The following is an 11,455-nucleotide window of genomic DNA, read 5'->3' on the forward strand; positions in this document are numbered from 1 at the left end:
CACAGAGCAGCCCGTATGGGGGGGGCTCTGGGTGAAGGGGTGGTGGGCATGGAATGTCTGAGCCTGCTACTGGGTGTAGGCTATGAGGGCGGCCAGCGGTGTGGGTGGTCACAGCCATAACTGTGGCACACACGAAACACACACAGTTACTTGAGACCACAGCCAGGCCACGTGCATCACAGCCGGCGTCTTGCTGCTGTCACACTGAGCTGCTGATCAGCAAGGCATGTCCCCGGGAGATGGCCCTGCCGGGGACACCGTGCTTGCTCCATGTGGATGCTGAGAAACTACCCTGGTGCTAGAGGACCATGGCTTTACTTCCCACCCTGGTGACCTCTGACCTAGCATTATCATTATTTACCCAAGAAAGCATGAATGGATGTTTGAAGGGAGATGCTGTGTGGTCTTAAAAGAAAGAAGACATGAAATAGAATTAAACTCACACGCATGCTGGTAGGACTAAGCACCTGTTGGGGAGCTGGCTTGGTGGGGTGTACCCTGTCCAGGCCGGGGTGTCTGTCAGTGGGCCTGGGGGTGGATCCGTCCTACGACTGCAGCCATCAGCGCTGGGTGCTGGGCGGGGGGTCAGGGCAGGAAGTGGGAAGACCTGGGCCGCTGCCACAGCCACCACTGCACACGGGAGCCAGGGCCGCTGCCACCACTGCACAAGGGAGCCAGGGTCGCTGCCACAGCCACCACATACACGGGAGCCAGGGCCGCTGCCACCACTGCACACAGGAGCCAGGGCCGCTGCCACAGCCACCACTGCACATGGGAACCAGCTGTGGATTTCCTAGTGGGGGGTCTGTCGGTGTCCACCCAACTGGGCAGCTACGAGAACCAGAGCTGAGGACAGCACCTGATGGCGTGTGCCTGATGGGGGTTCTGGAAGGTTGCTTCAGCCAGGCCAAGGCACCTGCTGGTGGGCATGAGAGTTGGGTCTGGGGGTAGGCCCCCACTCCCATATGGACACCAGAGCCAGGGGAATGGTCTAGAAGGGGCTCAAGGGGTCACCCTACATAGGCCATTTTACCTGCTGGTGAGTGTGAGAGCTGGGGGTGGACCAGATCAGACCACTGCCCTTGCCAGGCCTCCCTGAACTGGGGCTGGGGGCTAACTTGGCAGGGGCTTTAGAGGGGCCCCCTTATTATGCAAAAGCATGTGCAGAAATGTCCAGGAGACAGGGCAAACCACCGCCAGGACCAGGCTGCTGCACCCAGTGAGGAACGCTAGAACCAGAGCTGGGGGCCAGCTGGGCAGGGTGACTGGTCAGGAGTGGGCCCCAGAACTGCATACGTGCCTTGGGCCAAAGGGATCCCCAGTGTCAGGAAATACCATGGACGTGTGGTCCAACCGCGGAGCACATGCTGGGGCTGGCCAGCCCCGCTGAGGACGAAGGAGGAAGGACGGACACAGATACACGGGCCTCTGACCAACAGAAGAGCTCAAGTGCCTCTGCAAAGGATGGAGCAACTCAGACCAAGTCACAGGGAAAGCACCCAGGCCTGGGGACACTGCAGGCAGACGCGGACACCAACAGGCCTCAGAACTTACACAGGAGGGACGGATGGAGTGTGTGACTTACATGACTCCAGGAGGACATCCCCCATCCCCCAGCATTAACGGGGGCTGACAACAAGGAGCACCCGCCCCCACTCCCATATGGACACACTCTCACCTTCCTCCCCTCCCTTCCTGCCCCATCTTACCTGAGGCCTGCATGGGTCTGCAGCCCCTGTCCCCGGCCTCGTAATGATCATTAGGGGAAAAAAAAAATCAATGATTGAAAGTACATTCGCTCGTAACTTCTTAGCAAGTGACAGCTCAGACCCACGAACAGCAAGAGCAGAAGAGCAAAGAAAACCTCGTGCCTGCTCCAGTAGGTCCAGTGCTGGGACGGGTGGCCGGGCCATCGGGGCAGCGGCCACTGGGTGTGGGTCAGGAGGCCCTGAAGGCATGCTCGCTCTGGCCACTGCTTGGGGCCTCGGGGTGGGCAAGTGTCCCCACCGACACACACTCAGTGAAACATTCTGATGGGAGCCGCGTGTTGCTTTGCAAAACACGCGTGCAAGAGCTCAGAGCAGCCCTGTGCTGGGTCACTGACGGCAAATGAACAAGCCGGGAGCTGGTGCGGCCAAGCGGGGCGACACACGCCAGGAGAGGCGGAGCTGGCGGCCTGCGAGGTGGGGGGACAGCAGGGTCCCCCACGCACCGATCGTGGGGAGTCTGAACGTAGGGATGAAACGCTGAGATCAAGAACTGCATCCCGAGTATTCCAGCCTGTGGTTCACACACGGCACCCTGGCCCGGGCAGCCTGAGGATTTTAATGTTATCACTTTTTTCTTTTTAAGAAGATTTATTCACTTACTTGAAACTTGGAGCTGCAAACAGAGAGAGAGAGAGAGAGAGAGAGAAAGCTCCCGTGCACTGGCTCACTAGAGCAGGGGCCAGGAGCTCTGTCTTAGTCTCCCACATGTTGCAGGAGCCAAGCACTCGAGCCATCCTCTGTCCTTTCCCAGGGCTTTTAGCACAGAGCTGGATTGGAAGTGGAGCAACTGGGACTTGAATCGGCACTCATATGGGATGCCAACGCTGCAGGCGGTGGCTTTTCTCACCATGCCACAGCACCGCGCCCTAACTTTTATTTTTTGGTCAGTCCACGAATCTGTGCATTACTGGGAGGGGCACCCTGTGATGTGGTGACACAGGTACAAGTTGTGTGATGTGCGATCATTCAGTCTCTGGCTTTAAAAAACAAACCTCTGTGCCTCTGGGTTAGCTGGAGTCCCCTGCGGTGTGCGAGCTGGACCGCTCTCACACTTGCAAGGCTGGTAGGCTGCCACCCCTCCATGCTCGGGTGCTCTGCCCTCTGCTGTGCTGTGGTGTCGTCATTTGTCACAATCAGCCGTCAAACACCCCCTTCCTCCGGCCGCCTCCATGGCATACAGCCCTCCTTCGCTCCGTGCTTCCTCCACTGCCGTGTCCTACGCGTGAAGCACCCGGCGTGCTCAGCGTCCTCAGACGCCGCCCTCACAGGAGAAGGCTCTGGCCCGCACCTGTGGCAGGGTGCAGAGGAGGGGAGGGCTTCGTGGCGGTCCTTGCGAGTGGGCCTTTCTTCTCCCCGAGACAATGGGCTCCTTGAGCCCGGAGACAATACCTACTCGTGGCTTATCCTTCCCACAATGCCTGGCACTCGGCCAGTGGCCAACACCCGCCGGGCGCCCTGGCACCGGCCAGCTGGCTGAGCCGAGGAACAGGGAAGGCTTAAGGGTCACAGATTCTGACCAGACTGGGACGCACCAGGCGGACGAGCCAGATCCCCCAGCCGCCTCTCGGTGGCGTCTGCACACCCCTGCGCAACCCTCCCTCTCGCAACCCACTTCTTCCACAGGGGAGAGGGGCCACACTCGGAGATTCTGGACTTCAGCGTCTGCCATGTGGGAGACCTGGGAGTGCATCCCCACTTCCCACGGGAGGAAGCAGCTGCTTGGATCCCTGGAGACCCGGCCGGAGCTCCTGGCTCCTGGCTTCAGCTTGGCCCAGCCCTGGCTGTGGCAGGCATCTGGGCGGTGGACCCAAGGGTGAGAGACTTGCTTTTCTCTCTTCTGCATCTCAGATACATGAACAACCTCACCATTTATTTTTAATAAAAATATCTGGCTTTCAAAAGACCCAGAGCAGACCCTGGGTGGGCAACGCAGCCTTTGGTCGTGACCGTCCGGGCATGCACCGTTTCGAGCATGCGGAAGCAGCAGTGAGAACGAGCGGATGCCGTGGCATTTTCTTTGTTGTTGGCCTTTGCTTTTCCAGTTCCCCAAGGGCTGGCTGCCGGGAACGTCCACAGTGTGCTGGGATGGGCACTTCCAGAACATTCCCCTTCCTCCAGCTAGCCTGGGTCTTGGTGGGAGAAGGGATGTGATTTCAGAGTGGGAGCCTTGTGGCGCCATAAGCTCCCTTGAAGAACTAGCAAGGGTTTGCTATCAGAGCGGAGGCCAGCTTGGCCGTCCACCTGCATTTTGTTGATTAGTGGCCACTTACGGAGGGTGACCTGGGGTGGAGCTGGGTGGGCTGCAGTAGGGGCTGAGTTGCACGCCGAGTGGCACCCACTTCACTCCAGGAACATTCTACCCTCCCCATGCACCTGGGCTCAGTGGGCATGCTGCTGCCCCCGGAGCACGGAGCTGGGTAGTCCTGCATGGCAGCCGGGTCCACACCTTGTGTCACCAAGGAAATGCTGTCCAGGGCTCCCAGGGCACAGAGGCCCACAGCTGTGCCCTCCTCCTCCTGTGGACCCAAAGCTGTCCTTCAAACGGCAGAAGTGGGGACCCAGACAGGGTCTTCTGAGGAAAACATTTGTTTACTTATTTGATAGGCAGAGGTATGGAGTCAAAGAGAGAGGTGGGGAAACACAGAGAGATCTTCCATCCATTGGTTCACTCCTGAAATGGCCACATGGCAGGAGCTGGGCCAGGTGGAAGGCAGGAGCCAGAAGCTTCATCTGGATCCCCCACATGGATGTCCTTGGGCTGTCCTCAGCTGCTGTCCCAGGAGCACTGGATGGGAAGTGGAGCAGTTAGGACTTGAACTGGGGCCTGTATGGGACGGTGGTGCTGCAGGAGTGGCTTTACTTGCAATGCCATGCTACTGTTCCCTTCCTCAGAGTCTTGGCTCCCAGCCAGCATGGTCAGCAAAGGCTCAGACATCAGAGCATGGTGGCATACCTGTAGGAATAAAGCAGCCAGCAGGGAAGTGGCCGGCACCTCTAGGCTTCGGGAGAGGCCTGGGAACTGCGGCAGCGGTGGCTGTCCTCGGGTCCCCAGGCTCTCAGCACCCATGGGCCTGAAGGCCAAGGCCAGGGTCCACAACAGGGAGTAGGGGGTGGGGTGGGAGCATCTTCGGGGGACGGTGCCCCTCCAGGGTGAAGGTGTTCTGCTGCCTCATCCTTTGGGTCCAGGGTGGAGAGGGGCTCTAAGTCCTGGGGACTGTCCTCTACTGCCCCCCCAGGTTAACCACGTCAGAGCTCCCCCAGTGGCCCAGCTCAAGCCCCATGGACAGATCCCAAGCTACCATGTAGCCGGTGGGTCAGGGCTGGACCATGTGAGTGGAGGAAGGCGACCCTTCATGCTGTTCCCAGGATTCCTGGCAGGAAGCAAGGGGTGGTTGGCTTCCGAGGACACACTGCCCCTCCCCGCCGACCCTGTGTACCTGGCCTGGAGGCCTCTTAGATCACCCGTGAGCGGCAGGCAGTGGCCAGCCAGGTCTTGCCTGGGACAAAGCCGTGTCTCTGCACGTCCACAATGGCACGGTCTGGGGTCCGGCTGCTGCAGGATTATTCACGGTCAGAGTTGGAAACGTCCTGCATGACCCCTCAGGAGCTGGTGTTGGGGCCCAGCAGGGTGGGCAGCACACGTGACGTGACACCCCCACGTTGAAGTGCCCAGCTTTGAGTCTTGTCTGCTTCCCACCCAGCGTCCTGGGAGGCAGCAGGGGATGGCTAGGCCGTTGGGTCCCGGATGCTCGTGTCGGGGAGCTGGGTGGAGGCTTGGGCTCCTGGCTTTGGCTCTCGAGGCAGTTGAGGGGATGAGTCAGTAGAAGCAGGATCAATCCCTCTCTTATTTGCTCACTCTTGTTCTCTGCTGTTCTGCCTTTCAAATCAATAAAAGTAAATAACTGATTTTTTAAAGAGTATGAATCACCTGCGTATCCAGAAGCAGCGGGCAGCTCTGGGCTGGGGTTGGGGGGCTCAGAGCAGGCTGAGGGTGGGCACAGCTGGGGGGCAGGAAGCTCCCTTCCCTCCACTTCTCAGCTCCTCCAGCCTTCTCCGGCTGCATCTGCACCTGTTAACCTGATGGCTTTCAGAGTTGGCCATGAAGCAGAGACGGGGAGCTCTGGGGCTTTCAAATCCAGAGCCTATCCTGGGTCACTTGGGGCTGCCTCTGCGCGGCAGGTGTGTGACGCCTGCGTATCTCCCTCCACTGCAGAGCTGCCCCCCTTGGCTTTACTCCATCGCCCAGAAGGCACCTGCTTTACTCGGGGTCTGCCACGCTCGGCCCAAGGCTGCGCATCCATGAGTTATGCAGGAGGAGTGTGTTGGCGTGTTCAAGCATGGACAAGCACGCGGGGTGGAGCTGTGGGCCTGGGTCATGGGGACCGAGTTTGCCACAGCTCTCTGTGCCGCAGGGACACAGTGAATCCTTTGCGGTGGCCTCCCTTGCGTGGGCTGCTCCCTGGCTCTGGGTGTCCTCTGGGATGCCAGCTGAGCACGCACAGCCCAGCCCCCCGGGAGGGAAACGGCACCTGCTTCCCCCAGATGAAGGAAGGGCCCGCCTGGACCTCTTAGGATGGGGGATCTCCACAGAGACCCACGCCGGGCAGCCTTCACGTGGCCGCCCTGTGCCTCCGATCCCACTCACGAGGCAGCCCAAGCACCCTGTGCAAACGCTGCAGCTCAAAACACGCCCACTGGCTTCTCTGCGCTTGCGAGTGTGACATCGCTTGTATTGACACACACAAAGAGCTGACACTTGATGGCTAGGTTTTCCGCCTCGATTAAACATTTTGAAAGGTTTTTTTTTTTTTAAGTTACAAAAAAAAATCATTGGAGTGGAAAAAAAAATCTAGACTTGCTGCAGGTTCAAATGCCAGCCTGGATGGGGTGACATTAACACTCCTACTTTTCAGAGGCAGAAAGATCGCTCAACACTTAGGGACATGTGTGTGTGAGAGGTGTGCTGTGTTGTCATCAGCCTTGACGTGTGTGTGTGTGTGTGTGCCTGTGTGTGTGTGTGAGAGAGGTGTGCTGTGTTGTCATCAGCCTTGACGTGTGTGTGTGTGTGAGAGGTGTGCTGTGTTGTCATCAGCCTTGACGTGTGTGTGTGTGTGTGAGGTGTGCTGTGTTGTCATCAGCCTTGACGTGTGTGTGTGTGCCTGTGTGTGTGTGTGTGAGGTGTGCTGTGTTGTCATCAGCCTTGACGTGTGTGTGTGTGTGTGTGTCTGTGTGTGAGAAGTATGCTGAGTGAGCCGTGAGCAAGCAGAGTTGACACAGCGTGCGTGTGTATGCCGCTGTTGTAATGTCTGAGTTCACACTTGCTGACATGGTTGAACACCCGTGTGTGTGTTGGATGTATGTGACTCCTCTGGGAACGCCCTGTTCACATACACCTTGCACACTGTCGTGTCGGGCTGCTCTTTGTTATGAGGTCATAGGAAGCACCTGGCTGATTCCTGCGTCCTACCCAGACTAGCATTCAAAAACCACGATCCTTTCACAGCATTTCCACCTGAATGAAGGTGACTGAGCTCTCAGACTTGCTAAAACGCATGGGAACAACCTCCCCAGATCTTGGAGAGGCCTTGGAACCACCCGCTCGATCGCTGCAGCCCTTCTAGGATTGTTTGAGCTTTGGGATCACGTTTTGGGTCCTTCATCCCGGTGTGGCTCTCAGGGTGCCTGGATGAAGTTATGTGGGGTCTATCTTCTGCTCTCTCACTTCTCCTGCCTTCCCCTCCTCCCACATAGCTGCTCATCTGAGCCAAGGGTCACCTGTGCAGTGCTCCTACAAGTCCACACATGAGGGCTGTTCCCAGGAACGACAGCCACCTACACCACCGCTCAGGGCTTCCTGATCTGAGCACCACTCCAGGCAGGAGTGAGGTCCCCCTGGGCAGGACTGTGGTCCCCCTGGGCAGGAGTGAGGTCCCCCTGGGCAGGAGTGAGGTCCCCCTGGACAGGAGTGTGGTCCCCTTGGGCAGGACTGTGGTCCCCCTGGGCAGGGTGTGGTCCCCCTGGGCAGGAGTGTGGCCCCCTGGACAGGAGTGAGGTCCCCCTGGGCAGGAGTGAGGTCCCCCTGGGCAGGAGTGTGGTCCCCCTGGGCAGGACTGTGGTCCCCCTGGGCAGAACTGTGGCCCCCTGGGCAGGAGTGAGGTCCCCCTGGGCAGGAGTGTGGTCCCCTTGGGCAGGAGTGTGGTCCCCTTGGGCAGGAGTGAGGTCCCCCTGGACAGGAGTGAGGTCCCCCTGGGCAGGAGTGTGGTCCCCTTGGGCAGGAGTGTCCCTTTTCAGCCCTGTAGGAGGTGTTGATGACACTGCCCGCCAGCTGAAGTGCACCCTGACCTGGTGGGCTCTGGGTCACAGCCACCATAAACAGGTGCGGCAGCTTCATCTTGAAAATTCCTCAGGGCAGTGACCTAGCCCGCTTCTGTGCAACACCCGAAGGGCACACATTCTTCTCGTTCTTGGCTGTGGAAGTGTTGGGCTCTGCTCTGGCTGCTGTGCCCGAGCCTGCTGGGACCCGCTGGGGTAGTGTGGGGGATTGGAATTCTCTTGGGCTTCTCCATGCAGGAAGCACCCTGCAGGCCCCGGGAGGCTGTGTGGGGAGCAGTCGGCCCACGGGGCTTCTTCTGTCTCCTCGCCACCCTTCACCTTCCTCATTGTTCTTTCTGAGCTTTTCACGTTGGAAGCTTTGCTCATGGTTTTTCTATCTGCTCTGAAGAACTCTTTAAGGGGTTTGCATGGCTCTTTAAGACACTCACAGGGCACTTTAGGGGCGGCAGCGGGGACCCCCACGTCCCGAGTCTGGGTTTGATCCCAGCTTTCTGCGGGTGCACGTGCCAGAGGCAGCAGGTGAGGGCTGGAGAACTGGGTCTGTCAATCCTGTGGGAGGCCCAGGTGGATCCTGGGGTCCTGGTCTCCTCTGTGGGCATTTAGGGGGATGAACCCGGGGCTGGGAGATCTCCGTCCTGACTCGGGAGCCAGAGGGAACTTACCCGCCCCCAGGCTGCCTGTCTCCCGGTGGTCTTTTGTGCACCTATTGCTGATTTAGCCACAGGCACATGAGGTCAATGAGAGCGGGCTTCCACAGTTTGCGTCAATTGGGCTCAATGTATGTGATTCGCCTAAGGGACACCTGTGGCCTCTCGCGTCCCAGAGACCGCCGGGGTCCACCTGCGTCCTGGAGCCTCTTTCGTTGGGTGATGCTCTAATCCCAGAAGCAGGAGGCCCAGGAAGGATGCCTCCCCAGGGAAGGGTGCTGTCCTGCCCGTGTCTTCCAGGGCTCAGTGGTCTGCCGCAGGACCCTGAGCGATGGCCGCCAGTGTGCTCTGCCTTATATGTGTGGAATATATGTGTGGTGTGCTGCATGAAGTGTGTGTACGTGTGATGTGTGTGGTACGTGCCTGTGGTGTGTGCATGTGTGTGATGTGTGTGGTACGTGCCTGTGGTATGTGCATGTGTGTGTGATGCGTGTGGTACGTGCCTGTGGTGTGTGCATGTGTGTGATGTGTGTGGTACGTGCCTGTGGTGTGTGCATGTGTGTGTGATGCATGTGGTACGTGCCTGTGGTGTGTGCATGTGTGTGTGATGCGTGTGGTACATGCCTTAGTGTGTGCATGTGTGTGATGTGTGTGGTACGTGCCTGTGGTGTGTGCATGTGTGTGATGTGTGTGGTACGTCCCTGTGGTGTGTGCATGTGTGTGATGTGTGTGGTACGTGCCTGTGGTGTGTGCATGTGTGTGATGTGTGTGGTACGTGCCTGTGGTGTGTGCATGTGTGTGTGATGCGTGTGGTACGTGCCTGTGGTGTGTGCATGTGTGTGCGTGATGTGTGTGGTGTGGTACGTGCCTGTGGTATGTGCATGTGTGTGTGATGCGTGTGGTACATGCCTTAGTGTGTGCATGTGTGTGATGTGTGTGGTACATGCCTGTGGTGTGTGTGCCTGTGTGTGTGATGTGTGTGGTACGTGCCTGTGGTGTGTGTGCCTGTGTGTGATGTGTGTGGTACATGCCTTAGTGTGTGCATGTGTGTGATGCGTGTGGTACGTGCCTGTGGTGTGTGCATGTGTGTGATGTGTGTGGTACGTGCCTGTGGTGTGTGCGTGTGTGTGATGTGTGTGGTACGTGCCTGTGGTGTGTGTGTGTGTGATGCGTGTGGTACGTGCCTGTGGTGTGTGCGTGTGTGATGTGTGTGGTACGTGCCTGTGGTGTGTGCATGTGTGTGATGTGTGTGGTACGTGCCTGTGGTGTGTGCATGTGTGTGATGTGTGTGGTACGTGCCTGTGGTGTGTGCATGTGTGTGGTGTGTGGTACATGCCTGTGGTGTGTGTGTGTGTGATGTGTGTGGTACGTGCCTGTGGTGTATGTGGTGTGTAATGTGTGTAGCATACAGTGTGAGAGTGTTGTACGTGGTGTATGTGTGCTGTGTTGTGTGTAGCGTGGTTGGGCTGTGTTACACGTGGTATGTGTGTAGCGTAGTGTGTGGGAGCTGTGTAGTGTGTGTCGTACATGGTGTGTGTGTGTAGTATGTAGTACTGTGATGCGTGTAGTGGGTGTAGTGTTGCTGTTGTATGTGGTATGCATATAGCATGTAGTACATTGCTGTGTTATATGTAGCGAGTGTGGTGGGTATGTGTTGTATATAGTGTGTGTCATGAGTGTCACGAGTCTTCTGTGACTCAATAAAAAAGCAGAGTAGTTCCCAAGCCAACACATCGGCAGCAAAGTCGAGCCTCGTGTTTTGAACAAGCCTTGGGTTGGCAGCCAGGAGAATGGCTTCTCATGTCCCTGAACAATTCCTGGGCCTTCCTGGGAGGCAGAGCTCACGCTGTGATGCCATCAGGCTGGTGGTGGGAAAAGAGACAGATGGGGCCCAGGATGGAGCCGCAGCGGGGCCCAGGCCCCCGAGCGCCTGGCTGGGCTCCACTGCAAGGCAGACCGCGGCCAAGCCCAGCATCGTCAATGAAGAACTCCTTTACAACCGAAGGTGGCCGGGGCTCCACTTCACTGCTCACTGACTGCTCCTGTGACCTGTGCTTTCACCACGGGCACCTGGTGGAGGAAACGCCCCAGTAAGGACCGTGGGTCGCCCTGCACACCTCCTGCTGCTGCCCTGCTCTGGATGCGGCGCTGGGAACCTGAGACCAGCTGATGGCGGGGGATTCTACAAGCTGCGTGCGTGTCCCTCAGCAGGCAGCTAGCCACTGAACCACAGGCAGCATTCTCAGGCTTCTGACTCCAAGTCAGGCTTCCTGAATCTTCCTGTTTGCCTCCTCTCGTGGTTACTTAGCAACACAGGAAGCAGCTTCTTGCTCAGGTAAACTGGGGGGTGAGCAAAGCAATGGATCCCAAAGATGGAAATCCAAACCCTTTCCAGGCAGGAGGGAACGTTCGGTGCAGTCCGCTCCAGGGAGGCCGGCTCCAGGCACAGGGAACTCACACCTATTGGAGGAAGGGTGTGGCATCGTTGATCTTTTTCCGAAATGAGAGAAGGCTTGTCCAGGGTGGCCTGTGTGGATGGGGAAACTGTTGGCAGCAGACTTAGTGCCCGGGCACCAGGGGATGCGGGGTGCCTTACTGCGCTGCCAACTCCAGGGAAGCTCACGTGGTGACTGGAACAACATTCAGATGATGTGGCCACGCATTCATGCTGAGGATAAGATGATGTGGCTAGAACGATCCCACAGC

This window comes from Ochotona curzoniae, unplaced genomic scaffold (genome assembly GCF_017591425.1).
Source record: "Ochotona curzoniae isolate NIBS_2020 unplaced genomic scaffold, NIBS_Ocur_1.0 contig_4516, whole genome shotgun sequence".
Lineage (NCBI taxonomy): Eukaryota > Metazoa > Chordata > Mammalia > Lagomorpha > Ochotonidae > Ochotona > Ochotona curzoniae.